General features: G+C 37.5%; 1 protein-coding gene across 10 annotated transcripts in view; it reads left to right on the top strand.

Annotated features, from left to right (window-relative positions):
- Window positions 1-16,797, top strand: part of MEF2A (myocyte enhancer factor 2A) — a 236,637-nt gene that overhangs the window by 24,333 nt on the left and 195,507 nt on the right. Inside the window, exon 2 of one of the 10 annotated variants that reach the window (XM_027852026.1) lies at window positions 9,510-9,547. The exons of 8 other annotated variants lie outside the window; for them this stretch is intronic. The gene's annotated coding sequence lies outside the window, so the exon portion shown is untranslated. The remainder of the gene's footprint in view (window positions 1-9,509; window positions 9,548-16,797) is intronic. One more of the 10 variants, XM_027852025.1, reaches the window with a different exon arrangement.

The following is a 16,797-nucleotide window of genomic DNA, read 5'->3' on the forward strand; positions in this document are numbered from 1 at the left end:
TTATAGTTAAGCATTTTCCTGGCCACATGGTTTCCCCACATGACGGCTTCACCACTGTGGTACTTTAAATTTGTATCCACTCTCTGCCATAGACATTGTATACGTTGGTAGGAGAATGTAGGTTTATGTATGGGATGTGAATTTATTCTTGTTTTTCCTTTGTAAATGCTTTTGTTAAGAATTAATTTAGTCATCTGGCTGACTTATTAATGAAAGGCACACTTGCTGGGGGCTCAGGAGCTACAGTAGCTATAGTAGTTCTTCTTTGGGGAATCCCAACCAGTCAGCATGGGTAGAGGCCAGGAGAAATAAATCCAAAGAGAATGTGGGGAAGGTTGGCCATCCAGCTACATGTTGTTGTTTTTCCAGCTTTGTTCATTCACAATATCAAAGAATACCAGTATTTGTACTTGCTAAGTGCCTAAATGGACTTATTCATTACAAGTGTAATTTGCTACCCAAATATCAACGTTGTGTATGTGTTCATTAACATTAGTGAAAAATTTCTGGGTAACAACCCCAGATGATATTAAACTAATCCAAACTTGTTGGACAGAGAAAATAATTTGACTTAAAATTTATTTTAGCTTTGATATTTTAATCATCTATATCTTTATTTCAGTCCTTTGCCTAAGCTCTTTTGTAATGGTTGAACTTGAAGTGGTTAAAGAGATCATAATGAGGAATAATGGAAGGTGCCATGAGAATATATATATATATATATATATATATTTCAGGGGAGTGACCCTTGACAGTTCACTTCTTTGGGGCATAAGTGTGCTTCAGTGTTCTGATATAACTGTTCTGATTTGCATATAACAATATAATTACTCATTTGCATATGAATTGCTGATAAGAAAAAGCAAGAATGGAGAGAATATACTTTACTCCATTGCCACTTGTTGTAATACCTATAGGTATTACTACTTGTTGCTGAGAGATGGAGAAGAGTTAGGATAGGCTTTTGCTAATTTGGGATAAAGCCATTGCCTTTTCCTAAAAATGGGACCTACATAACACTGCATCAGCTAAGCTTGAAGTTGGAAGTGATGGATACAGTTACTGTTAAGGAGCAAGCCTTGCTGAGCATTTTGACAGCATAGAATTAGAGCAGCAAAGAAGTAGATCAGTGGATTTCACTTGTGCAGCTGAAATGTCATGCCTAGTGAAGTGTTAGTCCAGCAAAGCATGGATAAGCTTAGCAGTGGAAACATTACTCACATAGTAGTTATACTCATCAAGGAGCTTTTATGGACAGCTCCTGATAAAGAAAGAGCATACCAGGTTTTAGAGTTGTGAGTTGTTCTGGCCACATGTATTTCCTACATTTGTACCTTACTACCCTACTTAAAGTGTATACCATGAGGATATACCATGAGTATACCAAAACATTTACAATGTTTTGTAAATATGTGTTTGTTTTGCATTTTTACTGCATGTTTTATTTAATAATTGTTTAATTGAGTATTAGAGGCTGATTTATGAATGGGAAATACGTTAGTGAGGCTTCAAGAGCGATAATGTTATTAGGAATAGTCACCAACAAGGGTTAGGACCCTGAGAGTATTGAATGTAGTAGTAGCTTCTATCTGTTTAAGGAAACCTCAGCTTTGCATCATGGATTTGGTGGGAGGAGAAATGAGCTCAGATAGCACTTTCTCTTATATTTTGGTAGAGGCATCCCAGGACCATGTGCTTAAGAGTGGTAGGAGTGAATATTAACTTCTTCTCAGACCACTTGCCTATTTCCCTTGGAGAGGGTAATTTGGTACTCTTTGGGACTATCATATGATTCATCATCAGAAAGAGATGCGGTTTTACCAGTGGAAGTGACACTAAAGAAGATGCGTATCATCTATTTCACTGATGTACCCTAAGGACCATGGGCCTTTAGATCTGACTTGAAGCTGAAACCTATGTGTATTATCTCCTCCTTTAGAGTATAAGCTCTTTGAAGGCAGGGATTACTATACTTTTGTTTGCATCCCTAGTGCTTCACACATAGTGCTGGGGGTGTAGTGGATGCAACCCTGGGCCTAGAATCAGGAAGACATGAGTTCAACTGTAGCTTTAGACAGTTACTAGCTTTATGATCTTGTGCAAGTCACTGACCTCAGTTTTCTCATCTGTAAATTTTGGATAATATTAGCACTTACCTCACAAGGTGGTTATAAAAATCAAATGAGATAATATTTGCAAAATTCTTAGCATAGTCCCTAGCACGTAGTGGGCACTACACAAAAGCTAGCTAATAATAATAAATACTTTCCCATTCACTAATAATAAAGTTATGATTTTAACTGTACTCAGGGCATACAACTTGAGAATCAGGAATTGAATAGTTGTCAAAATGAAAATTCACATTTTAAGAGAAACTTAATATTTAGGTATATGTATTTTTAGATTTTTAAAATTTCTTTGAAAAATAAGACTTTTTTTCAGCAAAGTGCTATTATCCTCACATAAAAAATTCTTTGGAGATTTTTAAGAACTCAAGGCACAAAAACTTATGATTATGACAAAAGGACGTATTCAGATATAAGGAGAAAACAACTGACATTTATGTAGTACTTTTAAAAATAAATTGTTATTGATATATTTTATTTTTATACCTTTATTTATCAAGTGCTATCTCATTTGATCCTTACCAAAGCCTTGTGAACTAGGTGCTACAGGTAATTTTATTGGTCTGGACTTGTGCTTTCATTGGTAGAGGGAACTGACCTTGCCAGGCTAAATGACTTCCCCATTTTTGTATAGCCAGTGTGAATCATAAGCAGTAACTGAACCCAGATATCCTAACTCCAAGGCAGGTTATTTAATATATCATTGTGCTTCTCACTTCTTTTTTTTATTTAATTAATTTATTTTTAGTTTTCAACAATCACTTCTATAAGCTTTTGTGTTTTAAATTTTCTCACATTCCCTCTCCAAGACAGTGCGCAATCTGATATAGGCTCTACATATACATTCCTATTAAACATATTTTCACATTAGTCATGTTGTAAAGAAGAATTAGAACTAATAGGAGGAACCACAAGAAAGAAGAAACAAAACGAAACAAGAAAAAAAAAAGAGCAAATAGTATGCTTCGATCTGCATTCAAACTCCATAGTTCTTTCTCTGGATGTGGATAGAATTTTCTATCATGAGACTTTTGGAGATGTCTTAGATCCTTGAATTGCTAAGAAGAGCTAAGTCTATCAAATTTAATCATCGCACAACGTGGCTGTTACCACGTACAACGTTCTCCTGGTTCTGCTCACTTCCCTCAGCATCAGTCCGTACAGGTCTTTCTAGGTTTTTCTGAATTCTGCCTGCTCATCATTTCTTATAACACAATAGTATTCCATCACATTCATATACCACATCTTGTTTAGCCATTCCCCAATTGATGGGTATCCCCTCAATTTCCAGTTCTTTGCCACCATAGACAGAGCTGCTGTAAATATTTTTGTACCTGTGAGTTGTGCTTCTTACTCCTAACCCCATCTTGCAGAGAAGGAAATTGATACTTAACCAGGATACTTAGTTAGCAGACATAGGCTTCATTTTGACTAATACAAAGAAAATTAATTTTCTCCATGCCTTGATGTCATTTACATTATTTATATTTTTTTTATTTTGGGGTTTCACATAATATTTCGTTTACATATGAAAGTTCTTGATGCTTAGTTCCAATAGTTGAGTGGATTGAAAAGATGCTTTTAAATATTTAAAGTATTATCAGGTTGTATAACAATATTTTATGCTGTTGAAATGTAATTTAAATTGAGTGAATGGAAAAGCATTTATTAAGCACTTAGAATGGACAAACTGTGCTAAGCACTGATGATACACAAATAGAAAAGTAAGATAGTCCTTGCTTTCAAAGAGTTACATTCTGAACTAGTCAAAAGAGGGAAGAATACAAAAGAGGAGACAACAATCAATGTTTCATTACTCATGACACGTTATCTTTCTTATAAAAATATCAACTAGAAGTAAAATGCATGTTGACTTTAAGCAACAAAAGTATTTCAAAAAATTCTAAATTAAATAATAGTATATTTTTGGGATCCACATGGCTTTCTAGTGGTATACAAAAGCAGTACATATGTCCTCCATTAACACTAAATGATTTTCATTGTTTTTTCATAGTTTTCATATGCTTTGTGCAGAATTCTGTCCTAGTTGTTAGGGGAAACACAAAGTTGAGATAATATACTGTCCCTGCTCTCAAGGAGTTTACATTCCAATGGATAAGATACCCAAACTGATAATATTACATAAGTACATTATTAGAAAGCTACAAAACAAAGTATCATGTGAGGTTTTGGGGGAAGATTGTTACTTACCAGAGGCATTGGGGATGACTTCCTAGAAAAGAAAGCCCACAGAAAATAGCTTCTATTTTCCTGAACACAGTATGAGGTGAGGCTTTCTGTTTTGGTAGTTGAGGGAGAGAGAGTTCTTTGGGAGGCTAGGAAGAGAGAAGAGACTTGTTAGAATAATCCCTGTAGGGAATAAAATGAAAATGAAGGCCCAATTAAGATTAGATAAAACAAATTTATAGTGATGACTTCATCAGCTTCCTTTGAGTTTCATTACAGCCCTAGTTTTATTCCTAAACATCACCAACTTGGATGTCTCATGGTTATCTTCAACTTAATATGTCCCCAAAAGATTTCATTATTTCCCCCCCTTCTCCCATTTATCTTTATTTCACACTTCCTTGTTTCTGTCTAGGATACCTCCATCCTTCTAGTCACATGGGTTCACAGTTTGTTTTTAACTTCTCATTCTTTCATACTGTGTATATCCAAACTGTTGCCGTGTCTTGTTGATTTTACCACTACATCATCTCGAGTCTGTCCCCTTCTCTTGACTCATACCGCAAATACCCAGTTCCTTGTAACTTGTCACCTGTAATATTGAAAAACTTTCCTAATTGGTGTTCCTAAGTCAAGTCTCTTTCCAGTTCATCTTCCACATAGCTGAAAAAGTGATTTTCTTAAAGCATAAGTCTGACCATGGAGACTAACTTCACTGGCTCTCTGTTTCCTGTAAGATGAAACTAAAGCTTTTCTCTTTGGTGTTTCAGGCCCTTCACAACCTAGCTCCAGCCTACCTTTTCAGCTTCCTCTTCATGTAGTCTTTGGTTTAGCCAAACTGACATTCTTCCTGTTTTTTATGGAGAACATTTCATTTCCCACCTCTCTACCTCTTTGTACTTATGGGGGTTTGTGTCCGGAATGCATTCCTTCCTCACCTCCATCTCTTACTATCTTTAGTTTTCTTCAAAGCTTAGTTCATGTGCTACTTTCTACATGAGACTTTTTCTAATGTCCTTAGTTACTGATACCTTTACCATCAAATTACCTTGCATTTTTTTTATATGGTCTTAAGAGAATAATATAAAGAGAGAAGAAGAAAAGTGGAGGGGATGAGGGAAGGAAAGTTAGGGGTGTGCAAATAGAAATCTCTACAAATGAGGAATGACTGGGAGCTGCTAACAATTGAACTTTATTCTTATCTGAACTAGTCAAAAGAGGGAATAATTAACAGTTGGGCACAGGAATACATTTCAGTCAACAGACTAATAAGAAAAGAGGAAAAAAGCAAAAGGGGGAGTAGGAGGGATTAATCTTGAGCAAAACAAACTCTAAGGAATGTTCATAACTCCTTTTTTTATGAAGTGCTTATTTTTTCTTTTTTGTTTTTAAAATAAATTTATTTATTTTTAGTTTTCAACATTTACTTCCACAAGATTTTGAGTTCCAAATTTTCACCCCATCTCACCCCTTCCACCACCCCAAGATGGCATGCATTCTGAATACCCCTTCCCCTAGTCTGCCTTCCCTTCTATCTCTCTCCCCCTTCTCTTATCCCTTTCCCCTTCTATTTTCCTGTAGGGCAGGATAGATTTTCTGTACCCCATTTCCTATATTTCTTATTTCCCAGTTGCATATGAAAAAAAATTTTTTTAAACATGTGTTTTTAAAACTTTGGTTTCCAAATTTTCTCCCTTCCTCCCTCCCCACCGACCCTCATTGATAAGCTAAGCAACTCAATGTAGGTTGTACATGTGCAGTTATGCAAAACACTTCCATAGTAGACATGCTGTGGAAAACTAACTCTGTTTCCCTTAATCCTATCCTGCGCCCCCCATTTATTCTGTTCTTTCTTTTGACCCTGTCTCTCCTCAGAAGTATTTGCTTTTGATTACCCCCTTTCCCAATCTGCCCTCCTCTCTGTCGTCCCCCTACTCTCTTGTCCCCTTCCCCCTCTCTTTTCCTGTAGGGTAAGACAGATTTCCATACCCAATTGAGCATGTATGTTATTCCCACCTTAAGTCAAATCCTATGAGAATAAGATTCACTCATTCCCTCTCACCTTCCCCATTTCCCCTCCACTGTAAGAGCCTTTTCTTTTCTGTTTTTTGTGAGATTTTACTCCATTCTGCCTCTCCCTTTCTCCTAGTATAATCCTCTCTCACCCCTTAATTTTATTTTCCAGATATGACTGACCTCTTGATCTTCAATTCACCCTGTGCCCTCTATCTATCTATCTAATCTATCTATCTATCTATCTATACATATATATATGTAATTTTTTCCCTCCAGCTACCCTAACACTGACAAAGGTCTCATGAGTTACAAATATCATCTTTCCATGCAGAATGTAAACAGTTCAACCTTAATAAATCTCTTATGATTTCTCTTTCCTGTTTACCTCTTCATCTTCCACTCGAGTCTTGTATTTGAAAATCATATTTTCTATTCAGCTCTGGTCTTTTCATCAAGAATGCTTGAAAGTCCTCTATTTCACTGAATGACCATTTTTTTCCCCCTGCAGGATTATACTCAGTTTTGCTGGGTAGGTGATTCTTGGTTGTAATCCTATTTCTTTTGCTCTCCAGAATATTATATTCCATGCCCTGTGGTTCCTTAATGTAGAAGCTGCTAAATCTTGTGTTATCCTGATTGTGTTTCCACAGTACTTCAATTGTTTCTTTCTGGCTGCTTGTAATATTTTCTCCTTGACCTGGGAACTCTGGAATTTGGCTACAATATTCCTAAGAGTTTTCCTTTGGGGATCTCTTTCAGGCAGTGATTGGTGGATTCTTTCAATTTCTATTTTGCCCTCTGATTCTAAAATATCAGGACAGTTTTCCTTGACAATTTCTTGAAAGATGATGTCTAGCCTCTTTTTTTGATCATGGCTTTCAGATAGTCCAATAATTTTTAAATTCTCTCTCCTGGATCTATTTTCCAGGTCAGTTGTTTTTCCAATGAGATATTTCACATTGTTTTCTAATTTTTCATTCTTTTGGATTTATTTACAGTGTCTTGATTTCTCATAAAGTCACTTCCAATTGCTCTATTCTAATTTTGAAGGAAGTATTTTCTTCAGTAATCTTTTGGACTTCCTTTTCCATTTGTTCAATTTTGCTTTTTAGGGCATTCTTCTCCTCATTGGCTTTTTGGACCTCTTTTGCCATTTGGGTTAGGCTATTTTTTAAGGTGTTATTTCCTTCAGTATTTTCTTGTGTCTCCTTTAGCAAGCTGTTGACTTGTTTTTCATGATTTTCTTGCATCGCTGTCATTTCTCTTCCCAGTTTTTCCTCTGCTTCTCTTACTTGCTTCTCAAAATCCCTTTTGAGCTCTTTCACGGCTTGGGACTGATTCATATTTTTCTTGGAGGCTTTGGATGTAGGAGCTTTGACTTTGTTGTCTTCTTCTGGTTTTATGTTTTGATCTTCTTTGTCACCAAAGTAAGATAATATAGTCTGACTCTTTTTGTGCTGCTTACTCATGATCCCGGCCAATTACTTGAGTTTTAAACTCTTTGTTAAGGTAAAAGTCTATTTCCAGTGTGGAAAATGTACTGTCCCAAGCTTTGGGGGTTTGTACAGCTGTTTTCAGAGATACTTCTAGGGACCTGAAAATTTTCAGTTCTTCTAAGGTGGTATGATAAGGGGCGAGGTGTTTCCTCTCCACTGCCACAACAAGCTCCACCACACCAGCATTCTTCCTTGCCCCAGGACCACCCCTCAGAACTGTGACCCAGATCCAAGCACAGGCAAAGCAAGAGATTCCTGCCTCAGCACTGGGAAAGAGATCCCTGCAATCCCCCTCTGATCAGCCACTTGATTCCCCCTCAGTCTGTGGGCCGGAAGCTCAGGAGTCAGCCGCCACCTGGGGGGCCGAGCTTGGGACTTGTGGCCGAGACCTAGCTTTTCTCTCTCACTTCAGTCACAGACTTTTTCCACTGACCTTTGAAGTTGTCTTTGGCATTCATGGCCACAGCTGCCAGCAATTCAGTCTTCTGAGGCCTGCTCCAGGTTCGCTGCTGCCTACGTGCCCACGCCAAACTGTGCTCCTCTCCCCGCCTGGTGTGATAGACCTTTCTGATCAACCATCTAGGTTGTCTTGGACTGGAAATTTGTTTCACTCTGTCTTTTTTTGTGGGTTCTGCTGCTTTAGAATTTGTTTAGAGCCAATTTTTTTTTACAGGTATTTGGAGGGGTTTGGGGGAGAGCTCAAGCAAGTCACTGCTTTCACTCTGCCATCTTGGCTTCGCCCCTCCATAACTCTTCTTGAGGTGGCAAAGAATGGCAATTTGAGGGAGAACCCATAAGAGTATAAGTAAGAGTGTCTAAATGTGATGAAATATTATTGTGCTACAAGAAATGATGAAGGGGATGGTTTCAAAGAAACCTGGAAGACTTGTATGAATTGATGCAGAGTGAAGAGGAGAATAATTTATACAATGACAACAATATGATAAAAACAAATAACTTTGAAAGAATTCAGAACTCTGACCAACAGTGAGTACAGAGGACTAAGGATGATTTGAATGTACTATCCATCTCCTGATGGAGAGTGAAAGACTCAGAGTGTGGAATGAGGCATGGTTTGTGTCATATTTCCCCTTGGTAATATATAATCTAATTCTCATGTAAGCACATACTCATTCTGTGCACATATTCCACTCTCACATAATAAATGAAAGTCCTGGATCCAGAAAACAGTAATACATAGACTCATTTCCCCTATCGGCACAAAATCCTGAATCTGACTGCCAAGCGACTAGGGTTCCGTTTAGTGTTACTCCTATAGACCAGAGCTGAGTCACACTGTGTTCTTTCTCATGTTCACTTCCCCTGCCCTCAGATCGATTCTTCAGCAAATGCTCTGACTCTGCTCTCTTATGCTAGGGAGTAAAGTCACTCTGGACCCTGGGCTTTATGACTTGTGTGACAAGCTAGAAGTGCCAGAAACCCAGGGTAGAGACTGTGACATAAGAATGGAGAAAGACTGAAGTAGGAATGGATTTTGTCCCCCTTTTATAGCCTTGTGACTGTGGAAGGAAAAACATTAGGTTTTGGTAGAAGGAAGCAGGACATGTTTTTAGAATGGTAAAAGATAGGGGGAAAAGAGTAAAGGTAACCAGCCAAATTTAAATTAGGATGCAGATTGTAAGTTGTTACTGAAAGCAGCTTGTGACCCTTTTTTTTTTTTCAGCAGCAATTTGAAATACACGTCCAGAAGCCATACCTAGGGTAAGCTATGCCATTCTGCCTGGTATATCAATAAGTACCTGGGATAGAAAGTTCATCCTTTCTAATTTCCTTTTCTCTACCATACATCTGTAAAACCAGGTTTATTCATTACTGACTGGCCTTTTAAGTAGGCTTTAATTTGAGTAACTTAGTAAGTCCTCTTAATTACTTCCCTGAAGTATAATCAGAAGTGTAAATGATTGGTGTGAGGTTTTTTGTGGTTAGGAAAATGGGGAAGAAAGCAAGTACATCCTAGGTGCCTAAAAAGTTGGAAGAAGCTTAGAACATAGACTCCTTCATAGTTCTGCCATGTTTACCTTGAGCTATTGGAGATCAAATAGAAGCAGTGTGAAGAGCTGTTTTTTCTCTGTGTGGGAACCTTGCTTGGGATCTACCAGTAGGCTGCATAATTTTTTTTTATACTTTATTCTCTGGGAGAAAATGGGACTTAAATAAGTAGCTTGGCACATATGCTTCTTAAATGATAATTTTCTCTCTAATCTCTTTAATCTCATTTTTGGGGGTAGGATCTCTTTTTTTCATTGGCTTTTGTTCATTATTTCTTTTTTGTTTTCTCCAGAAATTAGGGTGCTTGTTAGGATGGGAAAGCATAGTCTCTTTTGGTTTAACCTTAAACTTCTTTTTTAGTGGGAGCTGAAATTATTCGGTAATCCATGTAGTCAGTTGTCAGTTAAACTAAAGGTTTTTTTATGATTTCATTTTAAATTCAAACATTGTGCCCTATTTTTAAAGACTATGCAACTGTGTTCTACTCACTTAACCCTTCATTTTATCCTATACTCTACTTTACCCTTTGTTTTTTTTCTTTTCTTTCCCCACTCAAATTTGTGTCATCTTTCTTATTAAGGAGCAGGATGTTAGAGCTGAGATTTCTAAAATGGGGGCAGGCTTCTCTTAAAGGGGATGGTAGGAGGGGAAGGAGTGAAGCTATGTGAGAAAATTATTGGATATTTAAGAGCACACCTGTGCATAAATACATTGAATTTTTTTCAATAAGAACAAAAGATCAAGTCCAAGTCAAGAAAAGCTAGGCTAAGAAAGTGAACCTCTTCCAAGTGACAGAATACAATTCAGCAAATAAGTCATGCAAATAAGTCCATGAGCATTTGTCTGGTCATATAGATAAGCCCTTGAGTATTGAATCTGGAGGTGATTGTGATCTATATTATCAGTTGATTCAAGTATATAAGCACGAGTAAGTTGTCCTTTTCTTAGGCAACATGGTGGCTCCCCACTCCAGTTGCATTAATGCCACATTTACTTTGGACACCCGCATCACCTTAACACCACTGCAGCTCAAAAGTAAAACTAAAGAGATTATGATCAAACATTAGCCACCTTGGTAGTAGGGATTTTAGGTATTGGCCACTACACCTGGATAACTTGAATGTTTCTTAAGAGTCTTCCTCAGTTTAACTTTTGCCATTTCTTTTAAGGCAATCTTCTCCTAATTGGCTTTTTGGACCTCTTTTACCACTTGGCCTAGTCTGTTTTAAGGTATTATTTTCTTCAGTATGTTTTTTGTTTCTCCTTTACCAAGCTGTTGACTGGTTTTTCATTATTTTCTTCCATCAATCATTTCTTTTCCCAGTTTTTCCTCTACCTCTCTTTTTTAAATTAATTTCCTTTTAGTTTTCAGCAATCACTTCCATAAGCTTTCGAGTTTTAAATTTTCTCCCCCTCCCACCCCAGACAGCATGAATCTGATATAGGCTCTACATATACATTCCTATTAAACATATTTTCACATTAGTCATGTTGTAAAGAAGAATTAGAACCAATAGGAGGAACCACAAGAAAGAAGAAACAAAACAAAACAGAAGGGAAAAAAGAGCAAATAGTATGCTTCGATCTGCATTCAAACTCCATAGTTCTTTCTCTGGATGTGGATAGCATTTTCTATCATGAGACTTTTGGAGATGTCTTAGATCCTTGAATTGCTGAGAAGAGTTAAGTCTATCAAAGTTAATCATCACATAACATGGCTGTTACTGTGTACAGCGTTCTCCTGGTTCTGCTCGCTTCACTTAGCATCAGACCATACAAGTCTTTCTAGGTTTTTCTGAATTCTGCCTACTCATCATTTCTTATAACACAATAGTATTCCGTTACATTCATATACCACAACTTGTTCAGCCATTCCTCTCCTCCCCCACTTGATGGGCATCCCCTCAATTTCCAGTTCTTTGCCACCACAGACAGAGCTGCTGTAAATATTTTTATTGTCATTCTTTTTTTTTTGTTTGTTTTGTTTTGTTTTGGTGAGGCAGTTGGGGTTAAGTCACTTGCCCAGGGTCACACAGCTAATGTCAAGTGTCTGAGGCCGGATTTGAACTCGGGTCTTCCTGACTCCAGGGCCGGTGCTCAATCCACTAAGACACCTAGTTGTGCCTGTAAATATTTTTGCACATGTGAGTCCTTTTCCCATTTTTAAGATGTCTTTGGGTTACAGCCCTTGAAGTGCTATTGCCAGGTCAAAGGGTATGCACATTTTATAGCCCTTTGGGCATAGTTCCAAATTGCTCTCTAAAATGGTTGGATCAATTCACAATTCTACCAACAGTGCATTAAGGTTCCAGTTTTCCCACCTCTCCATCATTTATCATTTTCCTGTTTTGTCATGTTAGCCAATCTGATAAGTGTGATGTGGTACCTCAGAGTCATTTTGATTTGCATTTTTCTAATCAATAGTGACTTAGAACATTTTTTTTATGTGACTATAGATTGCTTTAATTTCTTCATCTGAAAACTGCCTGTTCATATCCTTTGACCATTTATCATTTAGAGAATGACTGTATTCTTATAAATTTGACTTAGTTCTCTATATATTTTAGAAGTGAGGCCCTTATCAGAGACACTGGTTGTAAAAATTCTTTCCCAGTTTTCTGCTTCCCTCCTGATCTTGGTTGCATTGGCTTTGTTTGTGCAAAACCTTTTCAATTTAATGTAATCAAAATTATCCATTTTGCATTTCATAATGTTCTCTATCTCTTGTTTGGTCATAAATTCTTCTGTTCTCTTTAAATCTGATAGGTAAACTAATCCTTGCTCTCCCAGTTTGCTTATAGTATCAGCCTTTCTATCTAAATCATGTACCCATTTTGACTTTATTTTAGTATATAGTATAAAATTTTGGTCTATGTCTAGTTTCTGCCATACTCTTTTCCAGTTTTCCCAGCAGTTTTTGTGAAATAGTGAATTGTTGTCCCAGAAGCTAGGATCTTTGAGTTTATCGAACAGTAGATCACTATAGTCATTGACTACTGTGTCTTGTGTACCTAACCTATTCCACTGATCCACCACTCTATTTCTTAGCCAGTACCAAGTAGTTTTGATGATTGCTACTTTATAATGCAATTTAAGATTTGGAACAGCTAGGCCACCTTCCCTACTAGCATTTCTTTTCATTAGTTCCCTTGATATTCTGAATCTTTTGTTCTCCCAGATGAAACTTGTTACTATTTTTCTAGCTCTCCAAAATAATTTTTTGGTAGTTTGATTGATATGGCACTGAATAAGTAAATTAACTTAGGTAGAATTGTCATTTTTATTCTATTAGCTTGGCCTACCCATGAGCAACTGATGTTTTTCCAATTATTTAGCTCTGACTTTATTTGTGTGAAAAGTGTTTTGTAATTGTGTTCATATAGTTCCTGGGTTTGTTTCAGTAGGTAGACTCCTGAATATTTTATAATGTCTACAGTAACTTTAAATGGAATTTCTCTTTCTATCTCTTGCTGTTGGGCTTTGTTGGTTATATATAGAAATGCTAATGATTTGTGTGGGTTTATTTTATAGCCTTCTGCAACTTTGCCAAAGTTGTTTATTATTTCAAGTAGTTTTTTACTTGATTCTCTAAGTATATCATCATATTATCTGCAAAAGAGTGATAACTTTGCTTCTTCTTTGCCTATTCTAATACCTTTAGTTTCTTTTTCTTCTCTTATTACTAAAGCTAATGTTTCTAGTACCATATTGAACAACAGTGGTGGTAATGGACATCCTTGTTTCACCCCTGGTCTTACTGGAAATACTTCTAGCTTATCCCCATTACATATAATACTTGCTGAAGGTTTTAGGTAGATGCTACTTATGATTTTAAGGAAGACACCATTGATTCCTATGCTGTCTAGTGTTCTCTACCTCTCTTATTTGATTTTCAAAATCTTTTTTGAGCTCTTCCATGGCCTGAGACCAATTCCTATTTTTCTTGGAGGCTTTGGATGTAAGAGCTTTGACCTTGTTGTCTTCTTCTGAGTATGTGTTTTGAGTTTCCTTGTCACTGTAGTAACTTTCTATAGGCAGAATTTTTTTTTTGTTTGCTCATTTTCCCAGCCTATTATTTGACTTTTAACTCTTTGTTAAAGTAGGGCTTTGCTTCCAGGGTGGAGGGTGCACTGTCCCAAGCTTCAGGGATTTTGTGTAGCTGTTTTCAGAGATACTTCTACAGACCTGTAAGTTTTCAGTTCTTCAAAAGTGGTATGATCTAAGGAGAGATGTTTACTACTGTCTTGTCCTGTGCTCTGGTCTATGACTGACCACAAGCACTCTTTTGTGCCCTGGAACTGTGAGGAGGATCCCCCCTCCACTTTGGCCACAAGCTCTGCTATGCTATTCCTCCTCCTTACTTTAGGACTACTACCCGGGATTGCCACCCAGATCCTTGTATGGGTAAAACAACAGAGTCTTACCTCAGTGCTAGGAAAAAGACCCCTTTAATCTCCTTCTGACCAGTTGTTTGAACGTCTTACCGGCTGTGGGCTGAGAACTTAGGAAGCAGCCACCTCTGATTCAGTCGCTCCCAAGGCCTGCCCCTGGTTTGCTGGGACCAGGGCTGTGTTGGCATGGCCTGCTCTGGACTACACTCCACTCTCACCCATGTACAGCAGACCTTTTCTGCTCACCTTCTAAGTTGTCTTTGGTATTTGTGGGCTGTGAGGCCTGGAAACTGCCACTGTTGCTAGTGATTTAGTCTCCTGGAGGCCTGCTCCTGGTTTTCTGAGGGCGGCCTATGCTGGACTGTGCTCCTCTCTCACCCTGGTGCAAAAGACTTTTCCTGCCAACCTTCCAAGTTGTCTTGGGCTGGAAATTTGTTTCAATCCATCTTTTCGTGAGTTCTGTTGCTCTAGAATTGGTTTTTAAAGGTATTTGGAGGGGTTTAGGGGAAAGCTTAGTGAGTCCCTGCCTTTACTCTGCCATCTTGGCTCCATTTCCCTGATTTTTGCTATTTCTTAGAGGCTGAAAGTTTCTTCTTATAAAAAATACTACCATATTTGCTCAAACAGAACATTCTAAACACTCTTCCACATGGCAGCCTTTCAAAAACCGGAAGACACCCCCCCCAAGTATTCTTTTTTTTTTTTTGTATTTAGCTTAAGAATCCCTTGTTACTGATTTTCATGACATGGGCTTATTGTTCTTCGCTATCCTGATTGCCATCCTCTGATCATTCTCTAGCTTACCATTGTCCTTGAACTGTGATCCCCAGAACTAAACATAGTATTTGAGATTAGTTCTGGTGGGAGCAGAGTACAGTGGGACTGTCACCGCCTTATTCCTGGAAACTGTGCCTTTCAATGAAGTCCAAGATTGCATGAGCTCCTCCTCCTCACTTCTCCCCCCACTCTTCTCCATTGTGGGTTCAGTATCAGTCATTATTCTTCAGATCTAAATTGATCTTGCAGTCCATTGGAACTCCTAAAGTTTTTAAAAGAACAACTGATTTTTAGCCCTGCTCCCTTATCTGGTATTTGTGAGGTTGAATTTTTTTTGGTACTGAAATATAAGGCTACATTTATCCCTGTTCTGCTTATTTGTAATATCTCAGTTTCCAAAAATATGTTAATTTATTTTTTTGATTCAACAAGCATTTATTAGGTATCTCCAATGTGATGAGTACTGCAGTATCAAGATGAAACCAGTCTCATTTCCTCAAAGAGTTTACATTCTGTTTGGGAACACATATATAAATATTAAGCAAATATAAATAATCTGACAGGAAGAGCATTCTAACAGACCTGAGGATCAATTTTAAAATGTGCACCACTTGTCTAATGATTCATTCTAGATTTTCCCCAGGAATAGAAATTAAGATCAATAGCCTATAGTTTGCAGACTGTTATCTTTCTTTTTTTTGAGAATCGAGATATTTGCCGTACTCCAGTCTTCTAGCACCTCTTTGTTACAGGAGGGACTGATACCAACATCTTTTTAATTTAGGTTTCATTTTGGGATGTAACAAGACATTCTTAAGTCACCTATCATAAACAGTTAACAAAAGGTTTACTTTGCCCTAACTTAGAAAGAATATGCAGTAAGGATACAGTGGCACTTGGCTTCTAAATATGTGGCTGCCTTGCATCTGTCTGGTCATCAGGGCAGAGTAGGGTTACTTGTGTGGTCTTCAGGAATCCACCAAGTAGGAAGGGGGAGGGCTGTCTGACTTCAGATGCGTTGGATTTGTCATGCACTTAATTCACCAGGAATCTGTTTCAGGGGAGTCAGGAATAAATTATGGGGAGAGCTTTGCTGCCTTTTAGAGAAAACTGGTCCCTGTTACAGGAGGAGAAGGGAATCCTGGTACATTTTGGTCTTATCGAACTCTCCTATTTTCTGTGATTTTTCATATATCATTGACAGTGATTCAGCAATCACATTTGCAAGTTTTCAGAATCAAAGGATGTGTTTTATTTGAGCCAGGTGATTTGAGTACCTTTTACAACAGACCTTTTCTGATCCAGCTGCATGTGTCAGTGCTCCTTTTCCCATAGTTTCTATTTGTATATATGTGTGTGTGTTTATATCTATATTTATATCTCTATCTATCTCTGTATCTGTTTATCTATCTATCACATGTATAGGTCTTCTCCAATGTAATGTAAGCTTTTGAAGTCAAGGCTTCCTCACTTTTCTTTGTATTCCCATCATTTAGCACAGTGATTGGCACATTATTAGGCTCTTAATAAATGCTTGTGAATTGATTTTATTCTGAAATACTTTTCAGAAATTTTAAGTGCTGAAAGGAGAAATATTACATCTATATTCCAATTAGCTTTAGTTTGTATTGAATTATGATCATAGGATCATAATTTTAGATCTGGAAGAAGAGTGTTTAGTAAAAGGGAAGTGAAGATCTGAGATTAATGAATGTAGCTTGAGATTGGTAGATGTCAGTTTCCTGGTAGTTTGTGCTAGATATTGGAACAAAATGAGATTCCTGACAGTCTTTT

The sequence above is a fragment of the Vombatus ursinus genome, unplaced genomic scaffold (genome assembly GCF_900497805.2).
Source record: "Vombatus ursinus unplaced genomic scaffold, bare-nosed wombat genome assembly UNPS02009205.1, whole genome shotgun sequence".
Taxonomy (NCBI): Eukaryota; Metazoa; Chordata; class Mammalia; order Diprotodontia; family Vombatidae; genus Vombatus; species Vombatus ursinus.